A 13,270-nucleotide genomic window follows, 5' to 3' on the forward strand; every position below is an offset into this window, starting at 1 on the left:
TTTTAGGGATTCCATTTGCTGTGCAAAAGCTTTTTAGTTTGATGTAGTCCCACTTATTTTTGTTTGTTTGGCTTTGGTGTCAGATTCAAAAAACCAAAGCCTCTGTCAAGGAGCCTACCACATACTTTTTTTTCACCCAGGAGCTTTAGGGTTTCGGGTCTTTCATTCAGGTCTTTAATTCATTTGGACTTAATCTTTGTTTATGGAGCATATGGTGGTTGAGCTTCATTCTTCTGCATGTTGCTGCCCAGTTCTCCCAGCACCAGTTATTGAAGAGACTGTGCTTTTACCCTTCTATATTCTTGGCTCCTTTGTCATAATTTAAATGACCATATGTGAACATACATGGGTTTATTTCTGGGTTGTCTATTCTGTTTCATTGATATTTGTGTCTGTTTTGATGCCAATGCCATACTGTTTTAATTACTATATCTTTGTAAGATAGTTTTAAATCAGGGACCATATTTCCCCCATATTTGTTCTTCTTTCTAAAGATTGCTTTGATTATTCAAAGTCTTCCATGGTTTCATGTAAATTTAGGATTATTCATTTTATTTCTTTAAAAAATGCCATGTGCATTTTGATAGGGATTGCACTGAATCTATAGATTGCTTTGGGCATTATACAGATTTTGACAATATTGATTGTCCCAGTCCATGAGTGTAAATGGAATATATTTCCATTTATTTATGTCTTCTTCAATTTCTTTCATTACTGTCTTACCGTTTTCAATATACAGGTCTTTCCCCTCCTCAATTAAGTTCATTTCTAGGTATTACAGTTTTCTGATGGGACTATAAATGGGATATTATAATTTCTCTCTGTGACAGTTTCTTATAAATGTACTCACACAATAGTTTTTTGTGTATTGATTTTGTATTCTGTAACTTCACTGAATTTGTTTGTTAGTTCTAACATTTTTTATGATGTCTTTAGGGTTTTCTACATATAATGCCATGTCATCTGCAAATAGTTTCACTACTTTTCTAAGTTGGATGCCTTTTATTTATTTTTGTTGCTTAATTGCTCTGGTTAGGACTTCCAGTACTAAGTTGAATAAAAGTGGCAGGAGGGATATCCTTGTCGTGTTCCTGACCATAGAGGAAGAGATTCAGCTTTCACCACTGAGTATAATGCTAGCTGTGTACTTAGGCTTATATATGGCCTTTATTATGTTGAGGTATGTTCCCTCTCTACCTGCAATGTTGACAGTCTTTATCATAAATCGATGTTGAATTTTGTTAAATGTTTTTTCAGCATCTATTGACAGAATCTTATAAATTTTATCTTCATTTCACTAATGTGGCATATCATATTGACTGATCAGCAGATGTTGAACCACTTTTGTGATTCTAGATTCCACTTGATAATGTACACGATCCTTTCAATGTACTACTGAATTTGGTTTGCTAATATTTTGGGGGGGGGGGGTTTGCATTTGTGCTCATCAATAATATTGGCCTGCAGTTTTCTTTTTTTGAGGGGTCATTGTCTGGTTTTTGTATCAGGGAAATGTTGGCCTCATGAAATGAATTTGGAAGGCCTCTCTCCTTTTCCATACTTCAGAAGAGCTTGAGAATGATTTGTATTAATTCTCTTTGAATGTTTGGTAGAATTCACTAATGAAGCTGTTTGGTCCTCAGTTCAGTTCAGTTCAGTCGCTCAGTCGTGTCTGACTCTTTGCAACCCCATGAATCGCAGCATGCCAGGCCTCCCTGACCATCACCAACTTCCGGAGTTCACCCAGATTCATGTCCATCGAGTCAGTGATGCCATCCAGCCATCTCATCCTCTGTTGTCCCCTTCTCCTCCTGCCCCTAATCCCTCCCAGCATCAGAGTCTTTTCCAATGAGTCAACTCTTCGCATGAGGTGGCCAAAGGACTGGAGTTTCAGCTTTAGCATCATTCCTTCCAAAGAAATCCCAGGGCTGATCTCCTTCAGAATGGACTGGTTGGATGTCCTTGCAGTCCAAGGGACTCTCAAGAGTCTTCTCCAACACCACAGTTCAAAAACATCGATTCTTCAGTGCTCAGCTTTCTTCACAGTCCAACTCTCACATCCATACATGACCACTGGAAAAACCATAGCCTTGACTAGACGGACCTTTGTTGGCAAAGTAATGTCTCTGTTTTTCAATATGCTATCTAGGTTGGTCATAACTTTCCTTTCAACGAGTAAGCATCTTTTAATTTCATGGCTGCAGTCACCATCTGCAGTGATTTTGGAGCCCAAAAAGATAAAGTCTGACACTGTTTCCACTGTTTCCCCATCTATTTCCCATGAAGTGATGTTTGGTCCTAGATATTTTTTATTGGAAGTTTTTTGATTACTTATTCAATCTCCTAACTAGTAATCAGTCTGTTTGGATTTTCTATTCCTCATGACTCAGTCTTGATAAGTTGTATGTTTCTAGAAATTTACCCATTCTAGGTTGTCCAATTTGTTGGGATATAATTGTTCACAGTAGTCTCTTATGTTCCTTTCTGTTTCTGTGGCATCAGTTGTAACATCTCCTCTTTCATTTCTGATTTTATTTGAGCTCTCTCTTTTTTCCTGGAGAGTCTTGTTAAATTTATCTTTCCAAAGAACCAGTTCTTAACTTTACTGATCTTTTCTATTGTCTTCTGAAGTGTCCCATCACTTCATGGCAAATAGATGGGGAAACAATGGAAAAAGTGACAGACTTTATTTTGGGGGGTTCAAAATCACTGCAGATGGTGACTGCAGCCATGAAATTAAAAGATGCTTGCTCCTTGGAAGCAAAGCTATGACCAACCTAGGAAAAAAAAAAGAAAGAAAGTGTAGAAAGTGAAGTCGCTCAGTTGTGTCCAACTCTTTGCAACCCCATGGAGTGTAGCCCACCAGGCTCCTCTGTCCATGGGATTCTCCAGGCAAGAATACTTCAATGGGTTGCCATTTCCTTCTCCAGGGGATCTTCCTGACCCAGGGATCAAACCCAGGTCTCCCACATTCCAGGCAGATTCTTTAACCTCTGAGCTGACAGCATATTAAAAAGCAGAGACATTACTTTGCCAACAAAGGTCCTTCTAATCAAAGCTATGGTTTTTCCAGTAGTCATGTATGGATGTAAGAGTTGAACTATAAAGAAAGCTGAGTGCTGAAGAACTGATGCTTTTGAACTGTAGTATTGGAAAAGACTCTTGAGAGTCTCTTGGACTACAAGGAGATCCAACCAGTCAATCCTGAAGGAAATCAGTCCTGAATATTCATTGGAAGGACTGATGCTGAAGCTGAAACTCCAATACTTTGGCCCACTGATGTGAAGAACTGACTGATTTGAAAAGACCATGATGCTGGGAAAGATCGAAGGCAGGAGGAGAAGGGGACGACAGAGGATGAGATGGTTGGATGGCATCACTGACTCAATGGACATGAGTTTGAGTAAACTCCAGGAGTTGGTGATGGACAGGGAAGCCTGGCATGGTGCAGTCCATGGGGTCACAAAGAGTTGGACACAACTGAGAGACTGAACTGAACTGATTTATTTTCACTCTGAAAGTGAAAATGTTAGTTACTCGGTTGTGTCTGACTCTTTGCAACCCCATGGACTATAGCCCACCAGGCTCCTCTGTCCATTGAATTCTCCAGGCAAGAATACTAGAGTGACTTGCCATTTCCTTCTCCAGGGGATCTTCCTGACTCAGTGATCGAACCTGGGTCTCCAACATTGCAGGCAGATTCTTTAGCATCTGAACCTCCTCTAATCTTTTTTTTTTTTTCCTTCTGTGTACATATTTAATATATACAACATGATGAGTTTGGAGTTAAGTATACACACATGAATCATCACCACAGTCTTTGCATAAACATCACCCCCAAAAGTTTCTCACCCTCTTTATTTATTATTATTTTGTGTGATAAGAACACAACAAAAGATTTACCCTCTTAGCAAATATTTAAGTATATGGTACAGTATCGTTAACTATAAGCTCTAAGCTATACAGTAGATTCTAACTCTAATTTCAAGTCTTTTTGGTTTCAGATTGTTGCTTCCAAATAAAGGAAATTTCTAACACTAAGTTCCTTATATACCACGCCAGAGTTAATAACCTGTTAGGAATTAATCCAAAACACAGAAAAGTAGGGGAAACGAAGTAAAGGGATCCTATGATTCTTTGCAAGACTTCATTTAGGCAGATTCTCAAGTTTTGTGCCTAAATATTTAGGCTTCAATGGACATGAATCTGAGCAAATTCCAGGAAATAGTGAAGGACAGGGGAGCCTGGCCTATTGCAGTCCCTGGAGTCAAAAAGAATCAGACACGACTTAGCAACTGAATAATAACAAATTTAGGCTTCTTGGAAATGTGCCTTCAAAGGGATTAGAGGAAAAGTTCCCTGGTTCCACTCTCTTTAAAAGCAAGGGGAAAAAGAAGAAAATGCCTTCAAAGTTATTTAATTGGAAAAGTATCAGAGAAGGAGCACTTTTCATGTGTGTATATTCTAAATGAAAAATGAGTATGATAAATCTGCACAGAAGGATAAAATGTTCCCCTGCATATCTATGATATTTGGGGGCATCAAGTATCAACCAAGAGATTTTGTATTTGATTAGTTGTGACCTTTGACTTGGCATACTTTCCTTAAGAGCTGGTGGATATTCCTCAGGAAACACAATCTTTTGATATTTTCTCTATCATTTTCTGTTTTAATAAATTAGGGGAACCGTATCAGCATAGTAAAGTAATGCCAGGAATCAGGATAGACTTTCTATTTTGGAAACACAGATGAGGGTGAAGAGGCAAAATTCCCCAAGAAATATTAGATGACAGAGATCACACATTTCCAGTATATACAATTTGTTTTTACACTGTGCCATAAATAAAACATCTAGTCGGTGTGATTGAGATCTTTAACTTTCTGATGCCTTAAAGTTTTTTCTGTCTATTTTTAATCTTAAAAGTCATTGGAGCAGGTCTAGTTCTTTATTTAATTATAACTGACTTTCAGATAAATCCCACTCTTGGGAACTTGAGCTGAAAAGTATTTCATTCACAGTAAAGCACTGAATTCTCCTCTCCCTCTTTACAGTTCTCCAGAAGACACAGGCATCGTAAAGAATTGGTCTTAAAAGAAAAAATCCTGCATAAATAAGTCTTTACCTTTTAATATTTATTTCTTTATTTGGCTGTGTCAATCTTCGCTGCGGTACGCAGGATCCATGTTGGCACACAGCTCCAGAGCACGCAGGGCTCCGTAGTTGCAACTCAAGAGCTTGATTGCTTCATGGCATGTGGGATCTTAGTCCCCTGACTCAGGGATGGAGCCTGAGTCCCCTGCACTGAAAGGCAGATTCTTAACTGCTAGACCACCAGCAAAGTCCCCTTGCTTTATCTTTAAATTAACATAAACAAAATCCCATAAGCATACTACCCAATAGAAATGTTATGATGTTTGCATATTCTCTTCATTGTTTTTGTGACTGATTTGCATATTGTTGTAATTGCCTTGTATATCAAATATTGTACCTTATCTTTATCACATAGGAAAGACACTGGTATTTTTCACATGTATAATAATATTAGAAGCATAATATTCTACTAATTTACTTAAGCTTTTTCTTATTTGAGGTATATATATTATCTAAAAATGTTGACCTTTGAACTTTGTTATGTACTGGGTTGGTTCTTTCGTTTGAACAAACTTTTTGGCCCACCCAATATTTTCTGCATGTTTTCCAAATCTGGTAGTGGGATCCTTCCAGAGTATGGCAACAAAAATGTGTAAACATCTTCTGGATCTGTTACTGTGATGCCTCTATCTAGGTAAGTCTCTATCACGTCTCTGTCAGTCAGCTTTGTGAAATGCTGGTAGATAATATGCACCTCATGCTCGCTTTGTTTAAAATAAAGGACAAGCTCTTATCTCAAGAAGTGATGACAGGAAACAGAAATAACACAAAAAGCTATAGTTGTCATATGTCACATACAGATGTCTGAATTGTGCACAAGCTGGAAGGCAGGATGGCATCCACCTGGAAGACGCAATCACACGCCTCATGTGACTCCTTGGGGTTGGTGTTATTTACTGGTCCCGGCCTCAGTGGAACTCCTTGAGTGTGCTGACTCTGGAAGGCTTTTCATCAGAATGTGTTTTGATCCCTTGGCTTGGCGCACAGGACCCAGACTCCCAAATTTAAGCTGAAAAATCTTGACCACAGAATTAGACTCTCCCAGTTTCTGACTACAAATATGCCAGGTGGTCACCGCGCCATCTGCTATGGCCGCTGCCTTCTGCAAAGAGTTAGGTCATGCTGTCAACAGGAGCTGAAAGTGGGAGAAAGATTTTAATTCAGTGGAGGTTGGCAATTATTTTCTCTTGTGTCTAGCCTTTTTCCAGTGTTTACCGGAAAGCTGTTTCCTGATTCCTCTGGACTCCCTCTTTCCCACTGAGTCATCACAAGCCTTTTCTGTGCATTCAGTTCTCCTAGCCCACACTTTTTAAATAGCGCACTCTTGTACCACGGTAGCATCACAATAGACACCAAATGGCTAAGGCTTTTTCCAAGAGATGCTCCAATCTGCTCTGTCATCAGAAATGGGTGAGAATTGGTTTCACAACACTCTTGGTAACAGGGACTTCTCTGAATTTTTCCTTCTTTCACAGAACATCAACAAATATTCTCAAGGATCCAAGATAGTCTCAAAATTCCTTCTGAAAATTATACACAGCCCTATTAATAAAATCTATGAATTATAGAGTATCGATTATATGCTTGGCACTTAACATCCTCTCTTTTATTTATTCTTAACAACCTCTCAAAATAAATATTATTCTTCCCATTCAACCTCTAAGGAAAGTGAGGATCTGAAAGAGTAATTTGTCCACATCTATAGTCTCATTGGGAAATGTGGGCATGGCTGAAACCTGTATCTCTCTGAACTTAATTACCTTAAAGTCACCTATGCTACACTAGCTGTAAGCCAATACATTTTTACTCAGCATGCCTTTGTAGAATTATCTGTTATCTATCACATTGTTCAAATAAAATTTCAATTACACAAATAATGAATTAAACTCTAGCTAATTAAACTCAACTACACCACGTTTTGTTCTGAACCACAAATCTGAACCTTACTTGTTCTTTCAAAAACAGCGAGCTAATTAAGTTACCCTTAATATTATTCTAGGACTATGATGTATTCTTTTGGGTGGGGAGGAGGGTGGGAATCCATTAAGATGTTATTAATTTATTTGCTAAGGTTACTTGAGATTTTTGTAAAATCTGTAAGTAACGAGTTTTAAAACAAACTCCAACCTCTTCAGTTCAGTTCAGTCATTCAGTCGTGTTAGACTCTTTGCGACTCCATGGACTATACAGCATGCAGGCCTCCCTATTCAGCATGCAGGCCTCCCTGTCCATCACCAACTCCCGGAGCTTACTCAGACTCATGTCTATTGAGTCAGTGATGCCATCCAACCATCTCATCTTCTGTCGTCCCCTTCTCCTCCTGCCTTCAATCTTTCCCAGCATCAGGGTTTTTTCCAATGAAAAAATTCTTCGCATCAGGTGGCCAAAGTATTGGAGCTTCAGCTTCAGCATCAGTCCTTCCAATGAACATTCAGGACTGATTTCCATTAAGTAATAAGTTTTAAACCAAACTCCAACCTCTTAGGACTCACCAAATATTTATTTGGGCAAACTGTGATGTCTTAGGGTTGAAATGGAGAAAGAAGAATTATGTGCTAAGTGTTTATGATAATTGATGTCATTTTTTTCTGGATATGAAATCACTTACAAATAGCATTTAAATGATATCAGCTTAAATAAATTAGTCATTTATAGGCCACATGGTAAGAATACTTCTAAGTGTACACCTTCCTAGGCACACCAATTTTATAACATCAGCTTGCTTAATCTCAGAGTGGGAGCCATCATGGCTGGAGTTTTAGTTGGCAAAGGATTGGAACAAGCAGAGATTAAAATTCCTCGTGAAGATAAAAACTAGAATAGACTCTGATAATCAGATCCATATACTGGCTTCTAAAACCCCTACCCACTGACACAAATTCACATACATAGAAAGTTTTAACTTTACTCTGTAAAAACATGCACAGCATCTACAAAAATGGTCAGAAATCATTTAAATTAATTCAATTACACTCATAATTTTTCTCACAGTCCAGTATCTCTAATGTATTACATTGTATCTGAAATTCTGTTTTCTTTTAAATCTTTGCTAATCTTCAAAGTTTTGCTTGTGAAAGTGCTAGTCACTCAATCATGTCTGACTCTTTGTGACCCCATGGACTGTAGCCTGCGAGGCTCCTATGTCCATGGAATTCTCCAGACAAGAATATTGGAGTGGGTTGCTATTCCCTTCTTCGGGGGATCTTTCCAATCCAAGGATTGAAATTGGGTCTCCCGCATTGGCAGGCAGATTCTTTGCAGTCTAAGCCACCAGGGAAGCCCACAGTTTTGCTTAAAGATCATCAGTTTCTTGAATATCCTTCTTTTGGTCTTTCTAATCCTCACTGTCTCCTGCTTCATATTCCAATAGAAATCATCTCTCCTTTCTCTGAGCTCTGAAAGCTTGTCTCTATAACTCTTTTTATAATAATTTATGAGTTTAGGGTTATTTACGAACACTTTTTACCTGCTATGCTAGTCTGCAACTGTCTTGATGCTGGTATTTCTGCCCACTGAGAGTCCACATAAGTAAAATCCTAGGATTAGAAGAAGTAGGTTACAAATTTGAAAACTTAAGACTTTTTCCAAATTATTATTTTTACTCAACTGCAGGGGCTGGGGCTAAATAATCCAGGTGCTTTCTGCACTTAACATTTATTTCCACCTGATTTTTTCTCCCTATATGTACATTTCAAACTGTTAAGATTAAATCAACTCTTTTCCCCTTGCTGGTTAAAAACTGTGCATTGACTGCAATAATGAGGCACAGAGAAATGAACACCAATTCTATTCCGTTTTTACATTTGATTTGCTATCATTACACTAAAATTAGATTTTACTGAGGGGAGAGAGAGAGAAAGATTGATTCACACTGCCCAGTTATTTCCCTGAGGAACATGGGCTTCCTTCTATTAGGTGATCAAAAGCAAGAAGAACCGGGATTCTTTACACCAGATTTAATTGGAAGAGCAAGGCATGACCTAGAACAAAACAGCAATTAAAACCCCAATGTCCAGTTCCTACCCACAGCCTAGCAGGGGACAATTGTTGAGTTTCAATCTCCTTAATAGATGCCTGACTTTGATGCCATTGTCTAGCAAGCTAATGTCATTTTTCCATGGAAGACAACTCATTTGAACTTGCCTTTGTTCTGCTTAATTGTTTAAAAGTCAGTAACTTTTTGTAATCTGTAAAAATACATTATTTGAAATCTCATTTTTTAAAAGTCTTTCAGGAAGGAAAAAAAAAAGCTGCTTTTTCTTCCTATATCAAAGAAAAGATTCAGGACAAATCATTACCTTTTTAACAATAATTAAAAAAAAAAAAAAGACACTATCCATTATTGACAAAAAGGATTTTTTAAAAAAGCAACTCACTACTGTGTAGTGGGGACTAAATATACTCTTGCATTCATTATACATCAGGGTTGATTCCATTAGTAGAACATTATCTTTGTAAGGATTATTTCCATTTCTAGTGCCAAGATATACAGACTTATTCTCTTCTGTAATTTCTTGTTGCTTTTTCAAGCATCAAATTGTATAGAAAGAATTCAAAGACAGCAAGGCTAAAATGTATTTATTTAAGACTTCCAGCATTTTCCTAGATTACTAGACTCTTTTTCACTCTTCCTTCACTTAGATTAGACTATGAACATATAATTAGTCATTAGTTTGTAAAGATTTATCAATAAAATAATTGTTTGACTACTTTCCTGTCCAGGGAAAAATAAGAAGTCACTTGAGAGCACATGATTCAAACCAAATTATTCCTAATTTATCATAAAGAAACATCTGCATATTTGTTATCAGCTATGGGTTTTTTCCCTCTTAAGTAAATTGGTATTTAATCAATCATATTTCAATTAAAGATGGTGATTGCAGCCATGAAATTAAAAGACACTTACTCTTTATAAGGAAAGTTATGACCCACCTAGACTGCATATTAAAAACCAGAGACATTACTTTGTCAACAAAGGTCCGTCTAGTCAAGGCTATGGTTTTTCCAGTGGTCATGGATGGATGTGAGAGTTGGACTATAGAGAAAGTGAGCGCTGAAGAACTGATGCTTTTGAACTGTGGTGTTGCAGAAGACTCTTCAGAGTCCCTTGGACTGCAAGGAGATCCAACCAGTCGATCCTAAAGGAAATCAGTCCTGGGTGTTCATTAGAAGAACTGATGTTGAAGCTGAAACTCCGATATTTTGGCCACCTGATGCAAAGAGCTGACTCATTTGAAAAGACCCTGATGTTGGGAAAGACTGAGGTCAGGAAGAGAAGATGACAGAGGATGAGATAGTTAGATGGCATCACTGACTCAATGGACATGAGTTTGGGTAAACTCCGGGAGTTGGTGATGGACAGGGAGGCCTGGTGTGCTGCGGTTCATAGCGTCGCAAAGAGTCAGACACAACTGAGCGACTGAACTGAACTGAACTGATTCTTTAATTAAAATAAGTGACAAAGGGTGAATCTATGATGGTTAAGCTAGATTTTTTTTTTAAAGGAAAGAAGGAGGAAAAGAGGGGAAATAAATGAAGGAAGTAACAGTAAGGAAGGAAAAAACTGAAGTGTATTTATTAAATTTTTAGCAGTATGTTAGGCATTGACACCTAGACTCATTTTTACATTGATAGAATCTTGTGAAGAAGGATTATGACTCCCCATTTTGTAATAAGGATGAGGCACAGGATATTAAGTCACTTGCCTAGAACCAGAGAACCAGTAATTGGAAGAGCTGGGTTTAGAACCAGCTCTATCTGTTGCCAAAGTACATGTTCTTTTTTCTCCACTGGTTGGCTTGATCATTACCTAGTGATATAGCACCAGCAAGTTATTTTTAGTCTAATTATACGGATTGTTAAAGCTTTTTACCAATCAAAAGATATATAGTTCTAATTATTAAAAATTGATAATAAATTAAGTGACACTTGTCCCCCAGTCTCTATGTTTTTCTGATAAATGACAAAAGTAAATGTTGCATGGACTTCTATACAACATGGGACTCAATATATTCCTGTGATTCAGAATAAAATTCAATCAGAATGGGTGCCAAATGGAAAGTTTAAATCACATTTTGTCACATAAGAAAAGAAGACATCTTGTTCTTTAATAAAAAAAAAAATCCTAAAAACCATTTCAAATTCAGCTCTATCATATAAATAGGAATGGAGCAGCCATATTAGAAATATGTAAATGTTGACAAGCAAGAAAATTAAGGTGCCCATCTTGGGTACCCTGGAGAAATGCAAAGCTTCACCACTATAAATTATTAAAAGAATGAAGTAAATGCATGAATAAAGCAAAGTTCTGAATCTTTGGGCAGATCAACTTTAAATTGATCAAGAAGGGTCTTGACATCTGTCTGACTGAATGGTTTAAAGAAAGAGTAGAAGCCATTCAGCTACTGGTTGTTATTGTTAATATTTTCCAAGTGTGTTGCCAATTTATCTTTTTGGTTAAAACTTTTCAGCTGCCAAAAAAATGTCCATTCTAAGACTTGTGTTAGATTTGGGACTTCGTGGTGTTTTTTCTGCACATCCACCACGATTCTAATAATAGAACCCTACTCTCCATTGGAAAGCCAGTTTCTTGTGATTTGGATGGAGTGACTTGCCTGTGGCCAAGGGATGATCCTATGACTCACAGCTGGCCAATCAAAATACTCCATCCCTAACCCAACCACAGTGATTGGATGAATACCTGACCTGATGAAAGCTGGTCAGAGTGGTTGCTTGGATTGAGACAGTCTTTCTTCCTTTTAACCAAAATTCAAAAGAATATATTCTTGGGACTTCCTTTGCTCTTAGGTTGAAGCCCTGCCTGTCCAAGCAATAAATCAATAGGAAAATAGGGCAAAGGGATAGAGAAACAAAGCTCTAAGGAGGCTACTTGAAACCCTGAATCTACCTTATAAACATAAGTATATCTTATATATCTTATATACATATACTTAAGTATACATAAGTAGATCCATTCTTGGATGGATGACTACAGATTCCAGAATATTCCCTGTACGTTGCTTAAGTAAATCTGAATTGGAGTTCTCTCACTTGCAACCAGTAGATTCCTCATTAATAAAAGTATGATATTATTTTCTAAATCACTCCAATCTACTGATCAGTATATCTTTTTGTTTTTAACCAAGTATCAGATCATATGAAGCAACACCAAATGAAATGGCCAGAATCATTAAAGATAACTCAATTTTCTTTTCAACAATACTTCTGAGAGCCTAAAAAACAAAAAAGTTCAATTTGATTCAATCATGCTATCATGGTTAACTATCATTTTCTATACAGTACTCAGTTAAGTTCATGGGGATTCTTTCTGTATCATAAAATTTTGGAATTGAAAAAGGATTTTGTAGTGCCTCTTCCTCTGACCGCACTTTAGACGTAAGAAATCTGAAGTCTGATAATATTAAGTGAATTGTCCAAAATCATACGGCTAGTATGACAGTGTTGGAATGAAACCAAAGTCTGCATCCATAATTTACCAGAAATTATAAAATTATGCCTATTACAGTATTCACATCATTCTGAGATGAAGTGACTAGAGACCGCACCAGAATATTATCATTTTAAAAATAGGAAATGAGCTTAGGAAAGCATACAAATGATCCTGCTTATTTACACATCAGGGTATCATTAATTCTTCTGAAATGAGGATATACTAAATGAACCAAAGTTCCATTAAAAACAAACAATAATACATGACCTGAAATGATCTCTTTGTAATGCTGTTGTGTTTTCCTTATAAATAACTACCAGATAGAAAAGGGCAAAAATAATGATATTCAAGTGGGAACTAGTAAATGTAAATTCTATTAGATATGAAAGCTGAATTATAATTTGAGTAAAAGAAAATGCTGATTAAAAAATGGTTTTCTTAAGGATAAGGATGACCTCGTCATTCTTCCTCTGAGTTGATATGTCAGATCTAATAATAACGATGTCCCCAAAACCAAATGGTACATTTAGAGAATTCTAACAAACAGCATTTTTTACCAAATTAGTAGATGTCCCTGGTTGGCTCGGCAATTTTTTTTTCTCCATATCCTTAATTCATATTTTTTTATTGAAGGCCTCCTATTACTGCTCCAATAGGCTTAATTACTG

At 37.0% G+C, this 13,270-nt stretch overlaps 1 long non-coding RNA gene across 1 annotated transcript in view; it reads right to left on the minus strand.

The window, feature by feature from the left end:
* Nucleotides 1-3,840: 3,840 nt before the first annotated feature.
* The window catches only part of LOC113875043, a 51,060-nt gene continuing 41,630 nt past the window's right edge, over nucleotides 3,841-13,270 (minus strand). The window contains exons 3-4 of the long non-coding RNA XR_003506134.1: nucleotides 8,619-8,688; nucleotides 3,841-6,287 (exon numbers count right to left, since the gene is read on the minus strand). This is a non-coding gene — a long non-coding RNA (uncharacterized LOC113875043). The remainder of the gene's footprint in view (nucleotides 6,288-8,618; nucleotides 8,689-13,270) is intronic.

The sequence above is a fragment of the Bos indicus x Bos taurus genome, chromosome 17 (genome assembly GCF_003369695.1).
Source record: "Bos indicus x Bos taurus breed Angus x Brahman F1 hybrid chromosome 17, Bos_hybrid_MaternalHap_v2.0, whole genome shotgun sequence".
NCBI lineage: Eukaryota > Metazoa > Chordata > Mammalia > Artiodactyla > Bovidae > Bos > Bos indicus x Bos taurus.